We start from the raw sequence: 14,040 nt of genomic DNA, 5'->3' as shown, positions 1-14,040 counted from the left end.
CCCGGGGCCACTTGGTGACTGTCAGCTCCAGGGGCTGTTCTTTCACTCTGACAGACACCTCTAGCATCACAGTCTCTGTTGGTGGGGGCGGTTTCCACTTTTGGCGCCATTTTCGGTCCTGGCCCACGATGGGAGGTGGCCTCTCACCACCCTCTGGCACGCCCATAATGGCGTCCGCTCTTCCAAGGCGGGAAACCTTTGGAAATGGCGGGAATCGCTTCCCAGTGGCGGGAAACTCTGCAGATGGCGGGAAAAAGCTGTTAATGGCGGACAACCGGCGGGAATCGATCTGTGATGGAGTCCGATGGCGGGGACCCTCCGGAACCGGCAGGAGACTTCTTTTTGAGGTAAACTTGCACTTTTCTTCAGGCACGCAGTACCCGGGTGTTGCGGGCACGTAATCCTGCCGACTACGCCAAAGTTGACGCGCCCCCTGGGCCATATTCTTTAGTGGGAATATCCGGAGCCGGATCAGATGGGGGTTGTAGTCTTCCGAGTGGCTGTGACCCGGTCCGTGCCCAGGGTGTCAAACTCAGTTGTATGTGGCAGTCCTACAGATGTTATAAGTTCTTTATTGTCGACTACGCCACCCGTTGTGTTGCGGTCACTATGGCCGCCACTGCAGCAGGGTCCGCTGAGGCTGATGGTGTAGGTGCAGCTTGTGATGGTATAACCCCCAACGGGTGGGGTATAGCCTCAGGGGGTCAGGTGCAGAGGATGGGGGTTGTGGTGGTGCAGCATAGATGTTAAAGGAAGACAGAGTCGGGTTGTGCAGTTTAGGGTATTTACTCACTGCTGATGTTCCGGTCACTCCAGCTTCAAGTGACCTCCCGAGCCGTGCTGCGTCCACCATGTCCTGGATCCAGCCAACCCCCAAGCGAGTCCGGAGCGTGACCCTGAGCTCTCCTTCTGTCCTTTCTCTGGCCGTCCCCACTAGTGATCCACCCAGGTCCAGCTCCCTCGGGCCTTCTGTTGGGTGACCCTTGGCCTTGGGTTCCCTGACCCTCCACGTGGTATGCCTTCGTGGTGGATGTGGTGGGTGGCCGTGGCAGACGCTGCCCACGGCCTCCGGTCTCTGGCTGGGGTGTGTTTTTGCCCCCACCAGCTTGGGTTCCGGTACCCTGATGCCGACTCTTCACCCGTAGCTTGAATTTGGGGTCTTAGAGTCCTCTCTTCTGCTTCCCCCTCTGGGTCTCTCTTGCTTTCTCCTCTCTCTCTCTGGGGCTTCTCTGCTACTCTTCCTCTGCTCTGCTCTGACAGACTGACTCTGACAGACTGACCCTGATCTTTGATGGTGCCCACCTTATATACACCCTCTATGTGTGAGCTCAGGTGACCAGCACCCAATGAGCTCCTATCTTTACCCAGGCTGCTCCCCCTATCTGCCCCTACACTACTTGGGATGTACCACCCCCCTCCCACTCCAGCCAGGAACAGACTCGGTCGTACCTGCACATTTCTAAGTGGGAGTACCGTCGGCCTGTTCCTCGGAAATGGGATGTATGTAGTGCATGCAGCCTACCGAGCTCAGGTCCACACTCCATCCTTACCCGGGAGTGGAATATCACACCTCTGGGTTGAGGTGCAATACCCCTGTAGCAGCCGAATCCTCAGGGTGCTACACACCCTCTTCACACTTTACACCATCCATACGAATACTACTATCTCCAAAACATTTAAAACTACATTTATTCCAATTTACCCTAAAACCAGACGCACCAACAAAAAAATCCAAAAGCAATTTAATTCTACTCATAGAAGCCATACTTTCACTCACAACCACAACATCATCCATATAACCTAACACTTTCACATGCTTACCACCACTACCAGGCACCAACAAACCTCTCATCATTTTATCCCGTCTAATCAAACATAACAATGGTTCTATTACACATACAAATAAGACGGGGGACATAGGACACCCCTGCCTTACTCCTGACCTAATCTTCACTTTGTCACACAGCCACCCATTAACCAAGAACTCACTTGACACACAATCATACAATGATTTTACACAATTCACAAATTCTCTAGGAAACCCCGTTCTTTCCAGTACTTTAAACAAAAACACATGCGAAACCCTGTCAAACGCCTTCTCAAAATCAATAGCTAAAGTCATACATTTCTGCTTTCTATCCTTGCAATCCCCAATCATATCTCTCAACAATAACAAGTTATCACTCATACTTCTTCCAGGCACTGCACATACTTGGTCCTCCTCCACAACACTACCAATCACTTCACGCATACGATTTGCCAGTAACTTACTGTAGACCTTATAATCCGAATTCAGCAGTGTTATTGGTCTCCAGTTTTCCAAACATTTCCTCTCACCCTTTTTATACACAAGCACAACCACTCCTTCTTTCATTGATTCACACAACCTACCATTCACCCACATATACTTACATACCTCAGTCAAATCTGTTCCCAAAACTTCCCATGCTTTCACATACAACTCTACAGGTATACCATCTTTCCCAGGAGTCTTACTCTTTTTAGCACTCCACACCACATTCTTCACTTCATCCAGAACTACATCCTCACACAATAGATCACGCTCCTCAGAATCAAGTTTTTTCTCCACACCATTCAGAACATATGACACAAGCCCAGAGTCAATCCATTTCTCATCATACAACTTGCTATAAAACCTATTCACTTCTTTCAGCACATCCTCACCCATACAGTTGGTTCCACTTTCATTCAGAACTTCATTCATATCAGTCTTCCTACCATTCATTTTTTTAAAAAAGAACCTCGTACGCTTCTCATTTTTCTCCAGGTGCTCAATTTTAGTACGATATATAATTTCCTTTCCTTTCTCATCCAACACACGCTTCAATTCATTCTTAGCCTCAGTAAGTTGATCAGACATCTCCAAACCACTTGCAACACACTTTCTCAACCAGTCAATCCGTCTATTAAGGTCATTAAACCTATTCCTATATCTGGCAGCTTTTCTATAGCCCCACTTTTTGAAGAAAGTTTTAAATTGCACTTTCACCCAGTCCCACCAGTCAAGAACACACACAAAATCCTTCTTACGCATTCTCCATCTTTCATACTTTACATTAAACTCATTCATCACCTCATCATCCTCTAACAGCCTTGCATTCAACTTCCATACCCCACCGCCATACACTTGGTCACCATTCGCACAAAACACGCCTCTCAAACATTCATGGTCCGAAAAAGGTACCTTTTGTTGAGAAAAATCCAAACATACCATATTTTTAGAAAATAACATTAAATCAATTCTGGAATGAATCTCACCACGGTCAGCATGGTATGTCGGCGGTGGTGGCATGCCAAGAACAACAACTGCTGCATCTAAAAAGGAAAAATCACAAATTAAATGGGACAATTTCTTTCCTGTTATGTCACACTTTCCTTCTGTGACACAATTAACGTCCCCAACAAAAATAGTGGGAGATTTCCCTGGAAGAAAAAAACTTAATTTTTCAAGAAGAGCAAGCCGCTCTTCCTTCCCTGTAGGGCAATATAAATTCATAATTCTGACCCGCCACCCTCTATAACTCAAAAATGCAATTAAACATCGGCCCACCTCCACCACAATATAACTATCAATAGAGATTTCTTTATTCCCTACTAATATCCCCACCCCATCATTTTTATTATGATTAGACCCTGACCAGATATGCTGTCCGTAAGGCCAGTCTTTGTCACAAGGAGCATCCTGAATCCCACACTCCTGAAGGCAAAAAACATCAGCACCTAAATGTTTCAGGTAGTCCAGAACAGTTGTTCTTCTGATTTTAGATCTGATCTGCCTTACATTTAGGGACACTACATCCCAACCAGATTGGCAAGACATTAATTAATGAAAAGAAATACATGACTCAATGTTGATCACACCATACTCATCCATTATCATCAGACTGGGAAAGCACCCCAAAGCTGTTGATGCTCTCAGGGATGCCAAGGTAAGGAGCATCAGGGGAGAAGACATCCTGCGGGTAAATGCGGTCACTTGCAGGACTGTCGCACCCTCCGCTGGCAGGTGAGTACTCTCGTCTGGGTTTTTTATTGGCCAGTTCAGGAGTATCATCATCATCAAAAGACCTCCCAGAAGTAAAGTCTCCTTGGCCACCATCCCTGGCCACCTCTTCGTCTGTAGCACCCCAGGACAATGTAGGGGTTCGAGCTAGAGACACATCCATGTCACCCTCACCACATATTTCGGACTGATGAGGGAGGTCCACATCCAACTCGGAGATCTCCATACCTGGCCCAGCAGGGGCCTGAGGGTCCAACAGGTTCTGGGCCTCACCCACCAGATCTTCAACCTCAGGGGGCTCCGTCTCCTCATTGATCTCTGCAGTAGTCACCTGTGGGGTAACAGCAGGGACAGTAGGCTTACCTTTGGTCACTTCGGAGAAGGACCTAGGCTTGACTTTAGCCTTACAATCCCGAATCACATGTCCTTCCTCCCCGCAGGCATCACATACCACCGGGTTGGAACAATCCTTCGCCAGATGACCGTACTTGTTGCACTTTCTACAGTTTGGCAATTGCTTGCAGAAATCCTGGATATGCCCGAACATGTTGCATCTCCTGCAGAACAATGGCGCCTCGGGAAAAAACAGATATCCAGAGTCTCTTCCAATTGTAAAGTTCAGGGGAGGATAGTGAATACCTCCAGGACCATGAGGGTCTATCCCAAACCTCACAAAGTATTTATACTTCCCAGTCCACAGCCCTTCTCCATTTAAGATTTTATGGGAGAATTGCACAAAAATGCAGTGTCTTCTCAGGAATGCAGTGATATCATCCCGGGAGATAAAGGGGTTGTGCATGAATACTACCACCGGGATATCCCCCTTAGAGTAGAGTACAGTGAAGATAAGTCCATCCAGCTGAGGGTGCTCTGAAAGGACTTGAAGAGTTTTGAAAAGATTTTGGCAAGCCGCCATAGAAGAAAGCACCAAGACGTACCTATGCTCCCTTCTGAACTCCTGCAAACAGATGATCTCCGACTTCTGGATCTTCAGGATTTCATAGAAAATGGCGTTGACCAGGTATGACAACGAGAAATGGTCCTTCTTCTCCTCAGAGACCTCGATACGGAAAGCATTCTTGACCCGGGGATCCCCGGTCCCAGCAAAGCGAAGCTTGACACCCATGGTCGCTTCAGGAATCGCCTTCTCGTTTCCTCCTCACTCTCCCCCTATAGCAGCATCCAGCTTAAGCCACCGAAGTGGCGATGCTGGAAGGCCGAGGGCTAGTACACAAGGAACCTCTTGTCCAAACACTAGGTCTGAGCCAAAAGGCCGAGAAGCGATAACCAGAATTGGTTTCAAACTACGGAGCCACCCAAGGATCCTGAAAAGTCCATTTGTGGAGATGAGCTCCTGGACTCCCGTTAAGAAGACATGTTGTCAACCTCTAGATCCCTTACATGCCTGCACTTTTCGGCTTGCTGCTGCTGCAATCCACGCGTTTTAGATCTGCATAACTCCACCTCTTTAAACACAGCACCTTCACCCCCTGCTGTTCCCACCCGCCTCAACACCGTTGGAAGGGAGGAGAACCAATTAAGGCGGGGGGTGGGGTGGAACGAGCAGCTGTCTACCCTTAGCAGGAGGGCTGCTGATTACATACCTCTCCTGCTGCTGCTGCTGCTGCTGCTGGCTGTCCAGCAGCAGACTGAAGGTGGCTGCTGCTGTGCACAGGTATATAAAGGCTCAGAGCCTATTATGACACGCGCAGCCAGCGTTCCATTGCCACATTCCATCTACTGCAGGCAGGATACCTGGCTGGCTGAATGTCGCTGAGAAGCTCACAGAGACCGCCATAAGCAACAGTTTAACAGAATGCCACAGACTAATCAACCAAACTTTTTGGGTTGGGTTCTCTTTTATAGTCTGCAGGCATTAAATGAAAGAAGTCAGTGTTCCAGCAGAGGGAGACAACGTTTCAGAAAAGGCATTGTAGCAAACCAAAAAAGAAATTTTAAGCGCAGCAGAGTAACCAGCGCACATACCTGTTAGCTCAGGTGAGTTTAAAAGGCTGCTGTTGATAACAAGGGCATTTGCTAAATAGATGGTGTGTGTGCAACAATATACTGAAAGGTCAATTATATTGTGCAGCTTATCTCACCACCTGTAGTTATTTAGGTGAAAGCTCCAAAATGCTTGCCTAATATGTCTGTTTATCCAAAAGGAAGTAAAAAGGGAGAGCTAGAAAGATAGCATTTCATTACATTACATGGCAATGCAATGCACAGTTGCTGAAGTTGAACCAAAATGAGCTTGTAATCTGGCTTCTGCAACTTTGAACATGAAAAATCCAATGAGGAGAAGAAAAGCAAAGCCAAAGAGTCCATCCCAAAATCCGACAAACAAGCAAAATGAACAAAAAACATTGAATTCAATTCTTTCTGATTTTAGAAACTGCATTAAAGAAGGGGTGCACCGGTCCTGGAGATACTGCAATACCAGGTCAATGCGTGGAGTGGACAGAGCAAGCTCTTTTTCCATCTCCCTGTTCTAAAAATCCATTTAATATATGGTCCCCAGATAGGGGACGTATCAGATATTAAACTGATAAGAACAGATACTACACTTGATCTTAGCCAAAAGGCCGAGAAGCGATAACCAGAATTGGTTTCAAACTACGGAGCCACCCAAGGATCCTGAAAAGTCCATTTGTGGAGATGAGCTCCTGGACTCCCGTTAAGAAGACATGTTGTCAACCTCTAGATCCCTTACATGCCTGCACTTTTCGGCTTGCTGCTGCTGCAATCCACGCGTTTTAGATCTGCATAACTCCACCTCTTTAAACACAGCACCTTCACCCCCTGCTGTTCCCACCCGCCTCAACACCGTTGGAAGGGAGGAGAACCAATTAAGGCGGGGGGTGGGGTGGAACGAGCAGCTGTCTACCCTTAGCAGGAGGGCTGCTGATTACATACCTCTCCTGCTGCTGCTGCTGCTGCTGCTGGCTGTCCAGCAGCAGACTGAAGGTGGCTGCTGCTGTGCACAGGTATATAAAGGCTCAGAGCCTATTATGACACGCGCAGCCAGCGTTCCATTGCCACATTCCATCTACTGCAGGCAGGATACCTGGCTGGCTGAATGTCGCTGAGAAGCTCACAGAGACCGCCATAAGCAACAGTTTAACAGAATGCCACAGACTAATCAACCAAACTTTTTGGGTTGGGTTCTCTTTTATAGTCTGCAGGCATTAAATGAAAGAAGTCAGTGTTCCAGCAGAGGGAGACAACGTTTCAGAAAAGGCATTGTAGCAAACCAAAAAAGAAATTTTAAGCGCAGCAGAGTAACCAGCGCACATACCTGTTAGCTCAGGTGAGTTTAAAAGGCTGCTGTTGATAACAAGGGCATTTGCTAAATAGATGGTGTGTGTGCAACAATATACTGAAAGGTCAATTATATTGTGCAGCTTATCTCACCACCTGTAGTTATTTAGGTGAAAGCTCCAAAATGCTTGCCTAATATGTCTGTTTATCCAAAAGGAAGTAAAAAGGGAGAGCTAGAAAGATAGCATTTCATTACATTACATGGCAATGCAATGCACAGTTGCTGAAGTTGAACCAAAATGAGCTTGTAATCTGGCTTCTGCAACTTTGAACATGAAAAATCCAATGAGGAGAAGAAAAGCAAAGCCAGAGTCCATCGCAAAATCCGACAAACAAGCAAAATGAACAAAAAACATTGAATTCAATTCTTTCTGATTTTAGAAACTGCATTAAAGAAGGGGTGCACCGGTCCTGGAGATACTGCAATACCAGGTCAATGCGTGGAGTGGACAGAGCAAGCTCTTTTTCCATCTCCCTGTTCTAAAAATCCATTTAATATATGGTCCCCAGATAGGGGACGTATCAGATATTAAACTGATAAGAACAGATACTACACTTGATCTTAGCCAAAAGGCCGAGAAGCGATAACCAGAATTGGTTTCAAACTACGGAGCCACCCAAGGATCCTGAAAAGTCCATTTGTGGAGATGAACTCCTGGACTCCCGTTAAGAAGACATGTTGTCAACCTCTAGATCCCTTACATGCCTGCACTTTTCGGCTTGCTGCTGCTGCAATCCACGCGTTTTAGATCTGCATAACTCCACCTCTTTAAACACAGCACCTTCACCCCCTGCTGTTCCCACCCGCCTCAACACCGTTGGAAGGGAGGAGAACCAATTAAGGCGGGGGGTGGGGTGGAACGAGCAGCTGTCTACCCTTAGCAGGAGGGCTGCTGATTACATACCTCTCCTGCTGCTGCTGCTGCTGGCTGTCCAGCAGCAGACTGAAGGTGGCTGCTGCTGTGCACAGGTATATAAAGGCTCAGAGCCTATTATGACACGCGCAGCCAGCGTTCCATTGCCACATTCCATCTACTGCAGGCAGGATACCTGGCTGGCTGAATGTCGCTGAGAAGCTCACAGAGACCGCCATAAGCAACAGTTTAACAGAATGCCACAGACTAATCAACCAAACTTTTTGGGTTGGGTTCTCTTTTATAGTCTGCAGGCATTAAATGAAAGAAGTCAGTGTTCCAGCAGAGGGAGACAACGTTTCAGAAAAGGCATTGTAGCAAACCAAAAAAGAAATTTTAAGCGCAGCAGAGTAACCAGCGCACATACCTGTTAGCTCAGGTGAGTTTAAAAGGCTGCTGTTGATAACAAGGGCATTTGCTAAATAGATGGTGTGTGTGCAACAATATACTGAAAGGTCAATTATATTGTGCAGCTTATCTCACCACCTGTAGTTATTTAGGTGAAAGCTCCAAAATGCTTGCCTAATATGTCTGTTTATCCAAAAGGAAGTAAAAAGGGAGAGCTAGAAAGATAGCATTTCATTACATTACATGGCAATGCAATGCACAGTTGCTGAAGTTGAACCAAAATGAGCTTGTAATCTGGCTTCTGCAACTTTGAACATGAAAAATCCAATGAGGAGAAGAAAAGCAAAGCCAAAGAGTCCATCCCAAAATCCGACAAACAAGCAAAATGAACAAAAAACATTGAATTCAATTCTTTCTGATTTTAGAAACTGCATTAAAGAAGGGGTGCACCGGTCCTGGAGATACTGCAAAATACCAGGTCAATGCGTGGAGTGGACAGAGCAAGCTCTTTTTCCATCTCCCTGTTCTAAAAATCCATTTAATATATGGTCCCCAGATAGGGGACGTATCAGATATTAAACTGATAAGAACAGATACTACACTTGATCTTAGCCAAAAGGCCGAGAAGCGATAACCAGAATTGGTTTCAAACTACGGAGCCACCCAAGGATCCTGAAAAGTCCATTTGTGGAGATGAGCTCCTGGACTCCCGTTAAGAAGACATGTTGTCAACCTCTAGATCCCTTACATGCCTGCACTTTTCGGCTTGCTGCTGCTGCAATCCACGCGTTTTAGATCTGCATAACTCCACCTCTTTAAACACAGCACCTTCACCCCCTGCTGTTCCCACCCGCCTCAACACCGTTGGAAGGGAGGAGAACCAATTAAGGCGGGGGGTGGGGTGGAACGAGCAGCTGTCTACCCTTAGCAGGAGGGCTGCTGATTACATACCTCTCCTGCTGCTGCTGCTGCTGCTGGCTGTCCAGCAGCAGACTGAAGGTGGCTGCTGCTGTGCACAGGTATATAAAGGCTCAGAGCCTATTATGACACGCGCAGCCAGCGTTCCATTGCCACATTCCATCTACTGCAGGCAGGATACCTGGCTGGCTGAATGTCGCTGAGAAGCTCACAGAGACCGCCATAAGCAACAGTTTAATAGAATGCCACAGACTAATCAACCAAACTTTTTGGGTTGGGTTCTCTTTTATAGTCTGCAGGCATCAAATGAAAGAAGTCAGTGTTCCAGCAGAGGGAGACAACGTTTCAGAAAAGGCATTGTAGCAAACCAAAAAAGAAATTTTAAGCGCAGCAGAGTAACCAGCGCACATACCTGTTAGCTCAGGTGAGTTTAAAAGGCTGCTGTTGATAACAAGGGCATTTGCTAAATAGATGGTGTGTGTGCAACAATATACTGAAAGGTCAATTATATTGTGCAGCTTATCTCACCACCTGTAGTTATTTAGGTGAAAGCTCCAAAATGCTTGCCTAATATGTCTGTTTATCCAAAAGGAAGTAAAAAGGGAGAGCTAGAAAGATAGCATTTCATTACATTACATGGCAATGCAATGCACAGTTGCTGAAGTTGAACCAAAATGAGCTTGTAATCTGGCTTCTGCAACTTTGAACATGAAAAATCCAATGAGGAGAAGAAAAGCAAAGCCAAAGAGTCCATCCGAAAATCCGACAAACAAGCAAAATGAACAAAAAACATTGAATTCAATTCTTTCTGATTTTAGAAACTGCATTAAAGAAGGGGTGCACCGGTCCTGGAGATACTGCAATACCAGGTCAATGCGTGGAGTGGACAGAGCAAGCTCTTTTTCCATCTCCCTGTTCTAAAAATCCATTTAATATATGGTCCCCAGATAGGGGACGTATCAGATATTAAACTGATAAGAACAGATACTTCACTTGATCTTAGCCAAAAGGCCGAGAAGCGATAACCAGAATTGGTTTCAAACTACGGAGCCACCCAAGGATCCTGAAAAGTCCATTTGTGGAGATGAGCTCCTGGACTCCCGTTAAGAAGACATGTTGTCAACCTCTAGATCCCTTACATGCCTGCACTTTTCGGCTTGCTGCTGCTGCAATCCACGCGTTTTAGATCTGCATAACTCCACCTCTTTAAACACAGCACCTTCACCCCCTGCTGTTCCCACCCGCCTCAACACCGTTGGAAGGGAGGAGAACCAATTAAGGCGGGGGGTGGGGTGGAACGAGCAGCTGTCTACCCTTAGCAGGAGGGCTGCTGATTACATACCTCTCCTGCTGCTGCTGCTGCTGCTGCTGGCTGTCCAGCAGCAGACTGAAGGTGGCTGCTGCTGTGCACAGGTATATAAAGGCTCAGAGCCTATTATGACACGCGCAGCCAGCGTTCCATTGCCACATTCCATCTACTGCAGGCAGGATACCTGGCTGGCTGAATGTCGCTGAGAAGCTCACAGAGACCGCCATAAGCAACAGTTTAACAGAATGCCACAGACTAATCAACCAAACTTTTTGGGTTGGGTTCTCTTTTATAGTCTGCAGGCATCAAATGAAAGAAGTCAGTGTTCCAGCAGAGGGAGACAACGTTTCAGAAAAGGCATTGTAGCAAACCAAAAAAGAAATTTTAAGCGCAGCAGAGTAACCAGCGCACATACCTGTTAGCTCAGGTGAGTTTAAAAGGCTGCTGTTGATAACAAGGGCATTTGCTAAATAGATGGTGTGTGTGCAACAATATACTGAAAGGTCAATTATATTGTGCAGCTTATCTCACCACCTGTAGTTATTTAGGTGAAAGCTCCAAAATGCTTGCCTAATATGTCTGTTTATCCAAAAGGAAGTAAAAAGGGAGAGCTAGAAAGATAGCATTTCATTACATTACATGGCAATGCAATGCACAGTTGCTGAAGTTGAACCAAAATGAGCTTGTAATCTGGCTTCTGCAACTTTGAACATGAAAAATCCAATGAGGAGAAGAAAAGCAAAGCCAAAGAGTCCATCCCAAAATCCGACAAACAAGCAAAATGAACAAAAAACATTGAATTCAATTCTTTCTGATTTTAGAAACTGCATTAAAGAAGGGGTGCACCGGTCCTGGAGATACTGCAATACCAGGTCAATGCGTGGAGTGGACAGAGCAAGCTCTTTTTCCATCTCCCTGTTCTAAAAATCCATTTAATATATGGTCCCCAGATAGGGGACGTATCAGATATTAAACTGATAAGAACAGATACTACACTTGATCTTAGCCAAAAGGCCGAGAAGCGATAACCAGAATTGGTTTCAAACTACGGAGCCACCCAAGGATCCTGAAAAGTCCATTTGTGGAGATGAGCTCCTGGACTCCCGTTAAGAAGACATGTTGTCAACCTCTAGATCCCTTACATGCCTGCACTTTTCGGCTTGCTGCTGCTGCAATCCACGCGTTTTAGATCTGCATAACTCCACCTCTTTAAACACAGCACCTTCACCCCCTACTGTTCCCACCCGCCTCAACACCGTTGGAAGGGAGGAGAACCAATTAAGGCGGGGGGTGGGGTGGAACGAGCAGCTGTCTACCCTTAGCAGGAGGGCTGCTGATTACATACCTCTCCTGCTGCTGCTGCTGCTGCTGCTGGCTGTCCAGCAGCAGACTGAAGGTGGCTGCTGCTGTGCACAGGTATATAAAGGCTCAGAGCCTATTATGACACGCGCAGCCAGCGTTCCATTGCCACATTCCATCTACTGCAGGCAGGATACCTGGCTGGCTGAATGTCGCTGAGAAGCTCACAGAGATCGCCATAAGCAACAGTTTAACAGAATGCCACAGACTAATCAACCAAACTTTTTGGGTTGGGTTCTCTTTTATAGTCTGCAGGCATCAAATGAAAGAAGTCAGTGTTCCAGCAGAGGGAGACAACGTTTCAGAAAAGGCATTGTAGCAAACCAAAAAAGAAATTTTAAGCGCAGCAGAGTAACCAGCGCACATACCTGTTAGCTCAGGTGAGTTTAAAAGGCTGCTGTTGATAACAAGGGCATTTGCTAAATAGATGGTGTGTGTGCAACAATATACTGAAAGGTCAATTATATTGTGCAGCTTATCTCACCACCTGTAGTTATTTAGGTGAAAGCTCCAAAATGCTTGCCTAATATGTCTGTTTATCCAAAAGGAAGTAAAAAGGGAGAGCTAGAAAGATAGCATTTCATTACATTACATGGCAATGCAATGCACAGTTGCTGAAGTTGAACCAAAATGAGCTTGTAATCTGGCTTCTGCAACTTTGAACATGAAAAATCCAATGAGGAGAAGAAAAGCAAAGCCAAAGAGTCCATCCCAAAATCCGACAAACAAGCAAAATGAACAAAAAACATTGAATTCAATTCTTTCTGATTTTAGAAACTGCATTAAAGAAGGGGTGCACCGGTCCTGGAGATACTGCAATACCAGGTCAATGCGTGGAGTGGACAGAGCAAGCTCTTTTTCCATCTCCCTGTTCTAAAAATCCATTTAATATATGGTCCCCAGATAGGGGACGTATCAGATATTAAACTGATAAGAACAGATACTACACTTGATCTTAGCCAAAAGGCCGAGAAGCGATAACCAGAATTGGTTTCAAACTACGGAGCCACCCAAGGATCCTGAAAAGTCCATTTGTGGAGATGAGCTCCTGGACTCCCGTTAAGAAGACATGTTGTCAACCTCTAGATCCCTTACATGCCTGCACTTTTCGGCTTGCTGCTGCTGCAATCCACGCGTTTTAGATCTGCATAACTCCACCTCTTTAAACACAGCACCTTCACCCCCTGCTGTTCCCACCCGCCTCAACACCGTTGGAAGGGAGGAGAACCAATTAAGGCGGGGGGTGGGGTGGAACGAGCAGCTGTCTACCCTTAGCAGGAGGGCTGCTGATTACATACCTCTCCTGCTGCTGCTGCTGCTGCTGCTGGCTGTCCAGCAGCAGACTGAAGGTGGCTGCTGCTGTGCACAGGTATATAAAGGCTCAGAGCCTATTATGACACGCGCAGCCAGCGTTCCATTGCCACATTCCATCTACTGCAGGCAGGATACCTGGCTGGCTGAATGTCGCTGAGAAGCTCACAGAGACCGCCATAAGCAACAGTTTAACAGAATGCCACAGACTAATCAACCAAACTTTTTGGGTTGGGTTCTCTTTTATAGTCTGCAGGCATTAAATGAAAGAAGTCAGTGTTCCAGCAGAGGGAGACAACGTTTCAGAAAAGGCATTGTAGCAAACCAAAAAAGAAATTTTAAGCACAGCAGAGTAACCAGCGCACATACCTGTTAGCTCAGGTGAGTTTAAAAGGCTGCTGTTGATAACAAGGGCATTTGCTAAATAGATGGTGTGTGTGCAACAATATACTGAAAGGTCAATTATATTGTGCAGCTTATCTCACCACCTGTAGTTATTTAGGTGAAAGTTCCAAAATGCTTGCCTAATATGTCTG

The 14,040-nt window shown here is 46.2% G+C and overlaps 6 non-coding genes across 6 annotated transcripts; all 6 read right to left on the bottom strand.

Annotated features, from left to right (window-relative positions):
* Nucleotides 1–6,430: 6,430 nt before the first annotated feature.
* On the bottom strand, nt 6,431–6,621 carry LOC141231131 (U2 spliceosomal RNA). Its single transcript, XR_012297541.1, has one exon. It is a non-coding gene; the product is annotated as a U2 spliceosomal RNA (small nuclear RNA).
* Nucleotides 6,622–7,740: 1,119 nt separating this feature from the next.
* LOC141231130 (U2 spliceosomal RNA) lies at nt 7,741–7,931 on the bottom strand. The gene has a single exon (XR_012297540.1). It is a non-coding gene; the product is annotated as a U2 spliceosomal RNA (small nuclear RNA).
* A 1,115-nt stretch (nt 7,932–9,046) lies between these two features.
* On the bottom strand, nt 9,047–9,239 carry LOC141231371 (U2 spliceosomal RNA). Its single transcript, XR_012297782.1, has one exon. It is a non-coding gene; the product is annotated as a U2 spliceosomal RNA (small nuclear RNA).
* Nucleotides 9,240–10,357: 1,118 nt separating this feature from the next.
* Nucleotides 10,358–10,548, bottom strand: LOC141231331 (U2 spliceosomal RNA). The gene has a single exon (XR_012297743.1). It is a non-coding gene; the product is annotated as a U2 spliceosomal RNA (small nuclear RNA).
* Nucleotides 10,549–11,669: 1,121 nt separating this feature from the next.
* LOC141231129 (U2 spliceosomal RNA) lies at nt 11,670–11,860 on the bottom strand. The gene has a single exon (XR_012297539.1). It is a non-coding gene; the product is annotated as a U2 spliceosomal RNA (small nuclear RNA).
* Nucleotides 11,861–12,981: 1,121 nt separating this feature from the next.
* LOC141231128 (U2 spliceosomal RNA) lies at nt 12,982–13,172 on the bottom strand. The gene has a single exon (XR_012297538.1). It is a non-coding gene; the product is annotated as a U2 spliceosomal RNA (small nuclear RNA).
* Nucleotides 13,173–14,040: the final 868 nt, after the last annotated feature.

The sequence above is a fragment of the Phyllobates terribilis genome, unplaced genomic scaffold (genome assembly GCF_046119375.1).
Source record: "Phyllobates terribilis strain yellow unplaced genomic scaffold, ASM4611937v1 Scaffold_505__1_contigs__length_1300667, whole genome shotgun sequence".
Classification (NCBI taxonomy): domain Eukaryota; kingdom Metazoa; phylum Chordata; class Amphibia; order Anura; family Dendrobatidae; genus Phyllobates; species Phyllobates terribilis.
The sequence above is the reverse complement of the archived record's forward strand: the minus strand, read 5'-3'. Positions and strand labels throughout refer to the sequence as shown.